The following is a 12,939-nucleotide window of genomic DNA, read 5'->3' as shown; positions in this document are numbered from 1 at the left end:
GGAGCAGCCCTGCAGACGAACCCAGACAGGACAAGTTATTATGGTATATGCTTGATCCCTGTGATCCCTGCGACCCCCGCGATCCCGCTTCATTTCAGCGCAGTCGGAGAGTCGCTCGTGCATTTTTCTGTCAATGGAAGTGACGCTAATTCCTGTGCTGCTGCTCTTCTGTTCGCTCTCTGTGTGTCATGAGGAGTTGTGTGTCTCACACAGACACACTGCAGCAGAGCAGAGAGGAGATGCAGGTGGACGTTACTCAACTTTAGAACAACTACACTCGTACACTGTGAAAAAAAAAAAAAACGCAATAAAAGTCCAAAGTTAAGCTATCTATGAACAAAACCGAAACACATTTTTAAATCATGTATCAAACAATCTGCTGGTGCTTCAATAATGGATTTCTTTGTTTTTATAATAAATACCCCACATTGCAATATACCTTCATAATAAGATTACGTAGCGGCGGCATTTGTTTATTTAAAGTTGTTTGAATTAAGTTTTGTGTTAAGAGTTTGTTATTATTCAAAATTTTCACACAAAGATTTTTATTTTTACTGCAACTGTGTATCGGTTCCAAATATCAGTTTATAGGTCTCCTTGATTGCCAATAATCGGTATCGGCACTGAAAAAGTCATATCGGTCGATCCCTACTGGAGAGCCTATTTTCACTGTAATAAACAACATGTAACCCACGTGTCCATTCTGGCTCATCAATGTGTTTTTGGACAACAGCGGAGTTCTGTGGCGCAGAGGAGTACTAAAATACACAAAAGTACAGAAAGATCCCATTATGACTACACAGGCAACACTCAGTAGTAGGATTGATCAACTTCTGGTTTTGATCTTTTCAGAGGATTTGTTGGCTTAACAGAAATACAGAAAATCGACAGCTTTATTCTTTAATGCACACTCACTGCATCCCACTTTTCTCTGACTTAGTCTCGTAGAGCAAAAAACCTGAATAGGAACTTTTGACTCATAATTGCCTCAGCTGCTCTGTCCTGAAACATTTCAAGACCCGTGCAAACAGATACAGAAATACACACAGCTTCCCATGCTTGTCTTTGAGTGGTCCCTTAGGAGAATCCACTGTTAGCAGATAATTGGTTTCCAACCATCACAATACCATTTCTTCCTCCCATCTCTTTCTCTCAGGCAGTCTGGGAGCCTCTCATAGTCGCTCTCCTTGTGGGCCAACATGTCTGATGCTGCATTTTTTTTTTTTTTTTGCGATTTGCAACCAGAGACATAAACCATTTTTTGCACAGTCTGCTGTTATATAAGCCCGCAAGCTATTTAGTTTTATTACTTTATTTAACAGTGTTTACCTGCTTGGTCATTAGTGCTCATTCAACATTCATGCTAATAAAGGAGCGTGGCATGAGGAAAGCAGCGTTAGCGCCTTGACAGTCCATCTGTTTTGCCCCCGTAGCCCTGCCCCAGTTTCTGTTCTGTTCTGTCTTAACTGTGTGGAGGCGAGAAAGAGAGAATCAGGAGAGCTACAGTTCACACATACTGTAGTTCTCTTTTCGGTAAGTTCACTGGGACGTGACTTCAAACACACACACACACACACACACACACACACACACACACACACACACACACACACACACACACACACACACACACACACACACACACACACACACACACACACACACACACAAATCTTCACAGACGAACCCAAAGTACTGCACTGACACAACAATACCAATGTGTAAAGCATCAGTAAGAAAATATGCTCACGTGAAAATCAAATTGCAATGCTTTAAAGCACGGTGAAGAGACAACTGAGCTCTCACACACACACACACACACACACACACACACACACACACACACACACACACACACACACACACACACACACACACACACACACACACACACACACACACACACACACACACACACACACACACACAACTCAGTGGTACCATCAATTTCTCAGTCACCAGCTACAGCAGGCAAAAATGTCTGCAACTCTAAATATGGCATCTATTTTCCAACATCCCATATGGGTCAGTTACCATGACAACCACTGCATGCCTGTCCATGCAGCCTAATATTTACTCAGCAGATACATGTTTGCTGTCTGCCTCCGAGGAAGGTAACGATGCCCACCAGGTGTTTTCTATATAACTGTATCAATCTATTATACATTAAGTAAATACAGCCTTCCATAGAATTCAGCTGATTAAATTTCCACTTTTTGTTTATTTTGCTAACTAAATTAACATAAAGATTGAAAAGGTAACACCTTCAATTATCTCAAAGGATCAATTTCTATGCAGCCATTCCACAATACAGTGGAAAAAAAAAGACTGAAAATCACTATTACCATAAAGTAAAACTGAGGAAGGAGAGGCACAAGAAACAAACAGGGAAGGAAGGACGAATGGATATTGGTGGGGTGAAGAAGACAGGTGAACACGTTCCAACAGGACATGAGGATAAAACTGCCTCTGTTTACAAGCTCTAGCTGGTACAATAAAATCTAACCTTGTGCTCAACACACGCACACACAGAAGCAGGCTAGTTCATAACACTTAAGAATTCCTTCCATCCGTGTTCAAAATGCTCGTAATGTTCAGATTGTTTGCTGTGGACAGTGTCCTGGGAAGCTGGTGTGTTATATCATTTTCCGTATGCTCAACCTCACCATCCTCTAACCCACCATGTCCCAAAGGTGTCTGAGACTATTAGAGCTCCAGCAAGCTCTCTGTGTCTAACATTAGTCTGTATAGCATTCTCAATTTCTCTTTAGGGACAGCTCACCATGGCGATATTCTGGTTAGCTAACTGCTACATACAAATACAAGACAAGTGCACATATGAGATTTGTTTTCATATTAACTTCAGCCGCAGTCCAGACAATCAGGTCCTGACATTGTTCGTGGATGTCCTTGTCAAACACAAAAAGGAGATTTTCTGTGTCAGACGAGTTCTCACCATTTCCCTCCAGGAAATTACAATCTTGCAATTGCAATAATTAATTCAAATTCAACCAACCTCGGCAATATTCGCACAAGCTTGCAATTTTGCAAAATTCCTGAGATTTCTCTGCAATAAAGACAAACAATAGAAGTGCTACCGAGGGTGATTTGGAACACAGTAATCGTTGCCAAACAAAACTTTCTTTATCAACGTAAATATATTATTTACAGTCAGCAAGGCTCTTCAGCCCCTCTTCTCATCATCAAAACAAACCACAGGCCAGTTGACCAGAAAAAAACGGCTAAATCACAAGTGACAGAGTTTATGGGAAACACAGTTAATACGATAATTAAGCTACCAATCACTGTGCTTCCCTGCATCAGTTTAATTACTCATTATGTGTTAAATTACAGGAACTCAGTACAGCCTTACAGTGAGCCTTGAATTAATACTATAGAAATTGCAGTTGAAGCACTTTTCTTTTTTTTTTTTTTTTACAGAAGAGATATATTCTCTACTGAAGTCACAGACTGTGTTTTTTTTAATACTGGAATTTTTTTAATCACTTTGAGCGAATCGTTCTTTAAGGCTTCATCATCATTGTAACACACGTAACTGCATGGTTAAGCTTATGGACCAATCATGAAGGCAAAAGTCAACACATTTGAAGATCTGTGTTGGATTATAAAGTTGGACACAGTTGGAAATTAGCAGAGGTCCAATGTTTTGTTGACTCATCCGTCCACCCTACACACACTTAGTTGCTTTATACCTTCATTTGACTTTCTCCTTTGCTCTCATCATAAATACTGCAACTGGTGGAGAACTTTGTCACTTATTTGTCATCAGGTTCTGTTGTTAACAATATCTCCTAATCTAAGTTGTCACAATCACCTTGCCTCGAGTAAAGATGATATCCTATCTTCAATTTATGAAATTGAACTGAATTTAGCTCACTGCATAGTTGCACATGTACACACTGCGAGGGCACGAGAGAATATGTGATTATTTCTGGATCCTCCGGTTTACATGAACTAAATCTAGAGAATAAGAGTAAAGACAGGAAATTACACTGAAAGACATTTTGTTAAATTACATGAACAAATTGAGGTGCAGTGAGCACAAGCTCCATTCTGTACAAACTGAATACTGAACCACTTACGACAGCTGTTGCAATAATTGTATTCCAATACAAGAGACTGAAATGGACATGGAGATAAAGACAACACGCGGAAACAAAAACAGACAGATGTGGGATACTTCGAGTTATGTGTATTGGATTATTAAGTCAAATTTGACCTGATGGATAATTTATAGGTGGATATGTGTATTATTGTGTTTTTGCTTTATTGTAAGTAGCCTAAATATGTACTTTCCTAGATGTTTGTGCGATTGGGTGAAAAGGTTTGTACGTTTAGAGATAGAAATTCAATGACAATTGCTATTTCTATTGGTTATAGGCAGATTGTTGGAAAGAGACAGACACTGCTATGTGTATTGAACCGAGACTGAGAGAAAGGAAGATGGGGATCAAAATTGATGAAAGTAGAGAAAGCAAGAGACACTGAGAGGGAGAGAGAACAATAGTAATAGATTGGTTGAGAGAGAGACTGAGAGACGGGGGCGCAAAAGAGACTTGGGAGGAAGATAAAGTCATTAAGTAGCAGCTACACCGAGAAGCTCGGGGTCATTAGGTCAACACTTAGCTGCAAGTGTCAAGTATTAGGCTGTCACCACCTGCACCTAAAGGGGTAATTGTCTTGTGTGTGTGTGTGTGTGTGTGTGTGTGTGTGTGTGTGTGTGTGTGTGTGTGTGTGTGTGTGTGTGTGTGTGTGTGTGTGTGTGTGTGTGTGTGTGTGTGTGTGTGTGTGTGTGTGTGCGTGTAAAATGAGGCAATTTAGCTTCCATTGCAGCCCGTCCCTCCTCCAGACATTATAAAAGGACTATTGATGATATAGCTACTAGATACCCGCCAATGCACAGAGATAAACACATACTTAAACACCTTGATGGTGGAATAGAGAACGAGTGGAAAAGATGGAGAAAAAGATGGACAAGATAATTTCACACTGGAAAAGAACAAGTAAAGGAGAAAAGCGGGGAAGAAAGAAAAAGGTCGTTAACGGCAATAGAATCATACAAAATAACATGAAAGGGAGAAGGAGGAAATGGAGGACGGGAGACAGAATGAAATGGATAGTTGGAGGGAGAGAAGCGAGGGATAGACATCAGGAGATAAAGCAAACAAAACATTTGGATGCTTTTAGAGCACGCGTTTAAGCTCATCATGTGACAACTATTGATTTTCCATTGACTCTAATGGACATTATGGGCCCTATACATTCATCTATATCCATCAAACCATTAGCTACTGGGCCACACCCACACAAATGCTTACAACTACACTCACCAACAAGCAGAAGAACTTGTGAAAAAATATGGACATTGTATTATTGTATATGCTGTGTGTTTTGTCTGAGGTTTAATTTATGGCTGTTTGTACCAATGTTAGTGTGCAGTGTATTGAAAACAGTCAAAATATTTCACGCTCTGAACACACAGCTAACAAGTTGTGTCGATGATTAATAACCGTTAAATATAAAGCCACCAAGACTGAAGTCCCTTGTAAGGAGATTTGGGTCACCTTGGTTATTGATGTACCTTTTTTGATATAGGGTAGAAAAATAGATCAGACTTATTTTGTTGGACCTGGTCAACACCAGTCTTTTCTAATTTATGTCCTCCAAACTGTTTACTTTATCTGCTCTTCTCTGTTCTTGATCTGATGTGGCGAACATTAGTATCAAAAGTTCTAACAGGTGATGGAAAAATGTCTGCTGTAGCCTTCTTCATTCATTTTAAATTATTAATCAACTATTGATTGTTACTATAGGCAACTATCGGTTTAGAGATTGTTGAAAATGTGCCTCTCTACACTCATAGAGATACGCTGACACACCCTTTCTCTCTTTCCCCATCACACACACACTCATACACGCAAACACTTTCATTCTGTCAAGTGTAATAGAAGACACGGGGAGAAAGACAACAGGATAATAGGATTATTATTCTCCTCTCATCTCCATGAGTCAGCAACACACAGTTTGTGTGTTTATGTGTGTGCATTGGTCCCCACTGAGTGTACATTACCCTTGTGTCTGTTTCTGTGCACACACTCCCATTTGTTTAGTGATTATGTATTTCATTTTCCACCTTGAAAAAAATTGAGAGATTAAAGAGAAAATAAATTAACAACAGGAGATATATTTCAGGTGAAAAATTACTTTACACAATGCAAAAACGGGTTAATATGGACACAATCAAATATAAACATTTCGGACTATTACCTCCTTATCAATATTGCAATGATTTTTGGTCAATAATCGCCAGTAATGTAGATATAATGACTAAATGGGTACAGGCAAATAATAGAATGAGAACAGTTTGGTACGTTCATAAAAGTGCATCACATTACTGTGAAGCAGCCTTTAAAACCCGTAAGAGGAAACACTTCTCTAAAATGTAATAAAGACAATATCTAGTGTCATCACAATATCAATATAACATCGCTATATTACCCACCCTTACATGATAAAGAGGCTCTTAGTGCAGATGACATCCAAATTTCCCACATCTTAACAACATATCGTGCGTGCCACATAGAGGGAAAGTCACCATTTCTTACCAACGTACAAAACGGAGGTCAAAATATTTTTAAGAAGGGTTACCGCACTGGTGTCTTTGCAGTAAGTGACCGAGGGTGCTAACATGGTACCGATGTACCAAACCCTGCCCAGAGCAAATGTGAGCACTAGTGTTTGCACTACATGAAGCTCAAGTCGCCCTGCCGGAGTAATCCTGGCTGTCTTGGAGTGTTGTGGAGCGTTCCAATGCATGTTCTAGATAACAATTATTGGTATCAGGTGCCAGGCGAGAGGCGGGTATGGTGGCGTCAGAGCTGAGCGCATTACAACTATAGTGTGTTGAGCTCTCCAGGACACCGTAGCCAGGACATCAATGTCAGGTCTCTATCCCCGGTCACTACTGCACTACTCTGGTTGTAAGTGACTTGACCAGCGCTGGATGACAGCGCCCATTTCCAGGATATTATGCCTTCACTTCTGGGGGGGCTGTCATGTCGTCTATCTTCATGTACAGTCTACGGTGCGATCCTGCAACATCGGTTAAGTCAATTTCTGTCAGGACACCGGGTTGGAAATGAAGATGAAAACAAATGTAAACATAAAACCTGCGTGTAGAAAAGCAACCAACACATTAGCATTCCGCAGCAAGCCCCGTGCACACACCTACATGCGTCCCAGAGAAGTTCAAATCGAGCATGACAAGTCAGAAATAACTGCAATGAGTGATTATTGTTAATGGTTATAAGATGTAAGAAATATGTAAACTCAGAAGACACGATTTTAAAACTGTAAGATATTCTGTATATTTTAGGCTGAGCAGTACCATGCTTCATTTAAAGGTCCAAAAACACAGCTACAGTATATATTAGAATGATGCTATGCATCTGAATGTTCCAAGTATTGTTCTCGAGGGGATACACTGAAGAATCTGATGTTTCAAATGGGCTTTCACTTGCGAAATTATGCGTAACCATCTCATTTATTTTTATTATACTAAAAACAGTTTGGCTTTAGCAGAGTTGTCGTAAATCAGTGTCACTTCATTTCCCCTCAAAAGCCGATATCCCATGCTATGGGACCATTGAATCAAATGAATTAGTAACATTTTAGTTGAGGAAATAATAGGTGCATCTCTGGCCGAGGGAATACTCTCAAGTACTAACAAATTAATTCCGTTTTATCGTGAGGAAACTGTAGCCATGGGACTATTGAATTCATAATGAGTAGCGAAATTTACCTTCAGAAGACCCGAGACTGATTTGACCAGGGGACTCCTAAGCTCCTTAGAAATTAGGAAAACTCCGAGCAAACTGTGGTTTACTTCAGCCGAGGGATTATTGATTTATTGATGAATTAGTCTCATTTCACTTTGAGAAAACCCACAACACCTTTAGCCGAGGGACGACTGCACAGGGTCAAAAGAAGTAACTAATATTTAAAAGAGATACAACTTCTGCTGGTGGATATGTATGAGTCAGCATGCCAGAGTTGGCGTTAGAATGAGTCACAATGGATAATACTTGTATTAATAGAGCCAGTGTAGGAGGCGACTGGTCGCATACATATGCACACACATGCATATACAGCAGTGCAAACACAATTCAGATGAATGTGATTACCCTATCATGCTCAGCATTAGTAATTTGTCATATTTTACATAACGGGGTGCTTTTACAAATGCACTGCATACAGAATAGCACTGAGTTAACACAGCAGTGGCCATAATAACCTCGTCAAACAGTGCACGTTGGGGAAAAAACGGACATGAAGAAATTGAATTACAAATGTCTGGCCAACAAGGAACAGTGAGAAACGCTGCAGTGAAGTATGGGACAGAAACCCTGCATGCTGCTTCCATGATACCAAAGTTGCAATACCTTACTGTGAAAAATGTAAACATTTCTAACAAGAGCTTTTATTTGTGTTTGACAAAAAAGGCAAACTTCTCTAGTTGTGTGAAGCAGATTTACAAGATCTTAGATAGTGGTCTAAAAATGAGCAAATTTCACAACAAATCAAATAAGTATCACATTTCCATGCAGATGTTGGATTCACAGAAAACAACATTCCAAAAATAACTAAAACCACAGCAGCCAACCCAGAACAATCTCATTTTTTTTGTATCTTTAGGATAAATCAAACTACAACACGCTCGCACAAAAGGCTCTGACTGTATATTGCCTGGTAAACAAATTGCACACCTGCGGTTTGTCAGCCAACCTTTGTGTTAAAAACAAACGTCTTAACCCAAAGCTGAAATAACCCCCAATTTCAAAACACAGATGATACTATGCAACTGTTTTTTTTTCAGGAAGTGAATCAATACTGAACATCATGTGCAAAACAGTGGAGTGCCCACTTAAAGGGAATCAACAGAGTAGTGTCCAGTCACTTGACACCAGCTTTTGGTGTTTGACAGTCTTTTGATAGTTGTAGCTGCGGGCACGCTGGGGCTGGTACCACAAAAAAAAACTGTGATGCAACACACAGCTCCTGCTATGGCTTTTGCACATTTGATGCTTACGAGAACTCCCTAAAACACACACACACACACACACACACACACACACACACACACACACACACACACACACACACACACACACACACACACACACACACACACACACTCCGCACACAAACACATACAGTACGTTAGATTTGCATCTGTGCCTTTCCTTTCCCAAATGAACAAAAAATGTAGGACACGCTCAGCAGCACATGCGTTTTGCCCATCTTTCTATCTATTATTTGGGTGTATTATCTATTATTCAGACCCCTCTCAGTTTCACTCCTCTATCTCTACCCGCACCCCCTCATTCTCTAGCTACAACCCATCTCATTCCTCTCATTTCTCTCTCTCTCTCTCTCTCTCTCTCTCTCTCTCTCTCTCTCTCTCTCTCTCTCTCTCTGTGTGTGTGAGTGTGTTATCTGCTGTAAAGTAGATAGCATCAGTTTTCAGCAGCACGAGGAGAGGGAGAATAATACGCAACATGTTCATGAGAGGTGGAAGGTAGCTACCGAAGTGAAGGTCGTCCTGTGTGTGTGTGTGTGTGTGTGTGTGTGTGTGTGTGTGTGTGTGTGTGTGTGTGTGTGTGTGTGTGTGTGTGTGTGTGTGTGTGTGTGTGTGTGTGTGTGTGTGAGATTTACAATCCCATCTACCTGTCTTTATCTGTATCCTTATCCAAACCTTGGCACCATTTCCTCAGAGAGACACAATATAAAGAGTTCACACACTCTCACAAACACACACACACACACACACACACACACACACACACACACACACACACACACACACACACACACACACACACACACACACACACACACACACACACACACACACTCTTGTCTGAGGAGGTGGTAGATCATGAGCTGGTGAATACAGGATGATGCAGAGCAGCCCCACTGACATAAATCAGAGCCTCTCTTTTCTTAGCCATCCTCTCTCGTTTGTCTTTCGTCTCACCCCCTTTTTCTCATGTCTTCTCTTTTACTCACCTCTACTGTCCTATACTTTGTCCTCCATTTATATATTTCATGTCTCCTCCCCACCAAACTCATTATTTCTTCTACCTTTCTGTTGTTTATTCATTTCAGTGTTCAGGAGGAACTAGTGACATGTAACGGAGTTAACTAACAAAATAAACTTAATTGTAATCAGTTACAGTTACTGAGAGGACACATATAACCAACTTTTAAAAGTTGGTGAATACAAAGGGGCTACATCCAAATCATCTTTTTGGTAAAAAGCTTGCATGTTTTAAATAATATGCATTCTACTGCTTTGCATTTTTTCACCTCACAGGAACATCTTTTGTCTATGTCGACACAGCCCCCATCCTCTGGCAGTATGCCTCAAACTCTGAGAACTTTGTAGGAGTTTAAAGCTTTATAGCCCCATTTAAAACCTTTGTGAGAAGCATACTCAAACAGTCATCAGATTACATGGTTTTGGTGAGGTAATTAAGATAGCTACATTACTTATTGCACCTTAAATAGGAAAATAGTAATCTGTAACCCATTATATTTCAAAAGTAACCTTCCCAACACTGACTCATTTCCCCCTCCCTACTGATTAATCCATTTCTTCCTAAGCTTTCTGTATTCTACCTTACTTACTGCTGACTGGTCAGGTGTATAGTACATCATTGTATGTATGACTTGCATTTATATTTACTAACTTGCTCACCAAGCACATGCTTGACCAAACAGGGATCACCAGTGAAGACCACCATCATATATGTCTGATGTCGGAATCAGTATGATATGTATACTGTATGGAAAAAGCTCTATTGATCACCACCTGTATTCTCAGTATATATAATCAGCACAATTTTCTGCAGGTGTAGCATAAAACCTCCTCCATTCTCACTTATTTCATTCTAAAATCACCTGGTGGCTTCTCGGGTACATTGTGACTGCACTGGCGAGTCAAAGACCAACCAGCTGGCCAAACACTGACGGCGCGTCTCATTTTACCGATTACCTAAACATCGACCACACAGCAACAGAAACTCCTGCACTGCTCGTTAAACCGGCAAAAAAACACAAAATGTGAACACAGTGAGCAGCCTTGCTTTGAACACAACACAAGTTGAACTCGTTAAGTTAGCTCGTTTTACACGTGTCATCGCCAGCAGGGTTCCGCCATCTTCAAAACTAAAGTAGCCTAATTATCACTTCCACTTAAAATCACGTCATTCAACTCCCTCGTTTTCCTCATCACATTCGTCCTCTAAGTCCTCCCTTTCAGCGTTTTCCCCATGAGGAGTTTGTTTATTCATTTCCTCCTGCTTTATAATTATGTTTGATGAGTTGCTGAACTCAGCTTCAACCCGTCTTCCCTTTGACGTCTGTCCGTCCTGGGTGACTGCGCAGCTGGACACTGTGTGCGTGCGCTCGTACAGCTCATGCCAACCAGCCGTGGCAACACTGCAAGTCTGGAGAAGTCGAGTTTGCAATAAAGCAGACTACATAATACAAACAGTTCATTAAAAATAGACAAAAGAAAAAAAGAAGGCCACATATGTCTACCTGTTAATTTGTTCCCTGAAAAAAAAAAAATAATAAATAAAACATTGGCAGTCATCTTAAATCATCAGTCCTCCACCCTTTTATTGGCAGGAGTTTTTGTTTTAGGTTCATTGCTGTCCCTGTTTTGGTTTCCTGTCTGTCTCTCAGTCTGCTTTTGTTCCCATGATCTACTCTCCTGACACTGCAGATCTTGCCTTTTCCACCTGCCTACCTTTTCCACCTGCTGGCTCCATCACCTGATCTCCCCAGCTCACCACTCCACCTTTGCCAGATTTTCTCTGTGCTTTTTGAGCCTTTGTGCTTTTTGCCATTGCTTTCCAGCATTCTGATCCCTCTTCATTGTTTTTTTTGTTGTTGTTTTGCCTCTGATCTGGATTCTGCCTCAGTCCACTCTCTGTGTTATGTTTTGCCTGCTTGGTAGTATTTGCAAGTAAAGCCTGATTTGTTTTGCTTTAAACATTGTGCCTTTAGTGCCATGCTTTTCAGTGTGCTGAACTGAACTCTGATACACAACTACCAATAACACACATAATCCTTTTTATCCAGTAGAAGATTTCTTAGAGGTAGTCTCAAACTGTTAAGTATTGTATCACTCTACTTGTATAAACTGCATATGGTAATCTCAGTAAACATACTGTTTGCAATAGAAAGCTAGATTACCTGGGAAGAGATTTTGAATTCCTATTCTTATTTTCCTCTCCATACAATAATCCCTTCATATTCTACTCTTGCCCCTCTTTCTTCTCATCCCAAACTTAATCCATAACTTCTTCCTTAATCTTTCCAATGTTCCTCTTTCATAGTCTCTCTCCTGTATGGTTATCATGACAAACTGGACCAAAAAAACTCATATCTAATCTGTGGGTAATAATAAACACGATCAGTTTCCATAGCTACAGATCATTCTGGTTATTTTTAGTTGTATCGCCTGCAGTACATTAGCTGTAAACAGAGTAAATATTGCACAAGTAGCATCTGTTTTCATTGTTATTCTCTGTGAGAATATACATGATTCAGTATTTGATAAATAAGTATGGGTATAAGCATTTATATCCTTATACCCATACCATTGTTTGATTATTAAAGTATTTTTGCTGGTAATTGCTGATTGAAAGCGCGACTCCAATGAATGTTGTATGAATGGTTCACATCAAATAGTTTCATTAAAATTACAATCATTGGATTTCCAATTAGCAAAGGATTTCAATTGTCCGTTGTTATAAGGAGTCCATTTGAAGTCAAATATAAAATACCCCACAAAAAATGTAAGTTTAGCTGCCCACACTTATCCCTCAATTGCTTGACATTTATTCA

At 40.1% G+C, this 12,939-nt stretch overlaps 1 protein-coding gene across 1 annotated transcript in view; it reads right to left on the bottom strand.

The window, feature by feature from the left end:
* The window catches only part of LOC138629999 (zeta-sarcoglycan-like), a 328,227-nt gene that overhangs the window by 226,761 nt on the left and 88,527 nt on the right, over positions 1–12,939 (bottom strand). The window lies entirely within an intron of this gene.

The sequence above is a fragment of the Brachyistius frenatus genome, unplaced genomic scaffold (assembly GCF_029030835.1).
Source record: "Brachyistius frenatus isolate BFR_SWC_R1_liver_20210118 unplaced genomic scaffold, ASM2903083v1 Contig_125, whole genome shotgun sequence".
Taxonomy (NCBI): Eukaryota; Metazoa; Chordata; class Actinopteri; family Embiotocidae; genus Brachyistius; species Brachyistius frenatus.
Note: the sequence above shows the minus strand (reverse complement) of the source record. Positions and strands in the feature narration are given on the sequence as shown.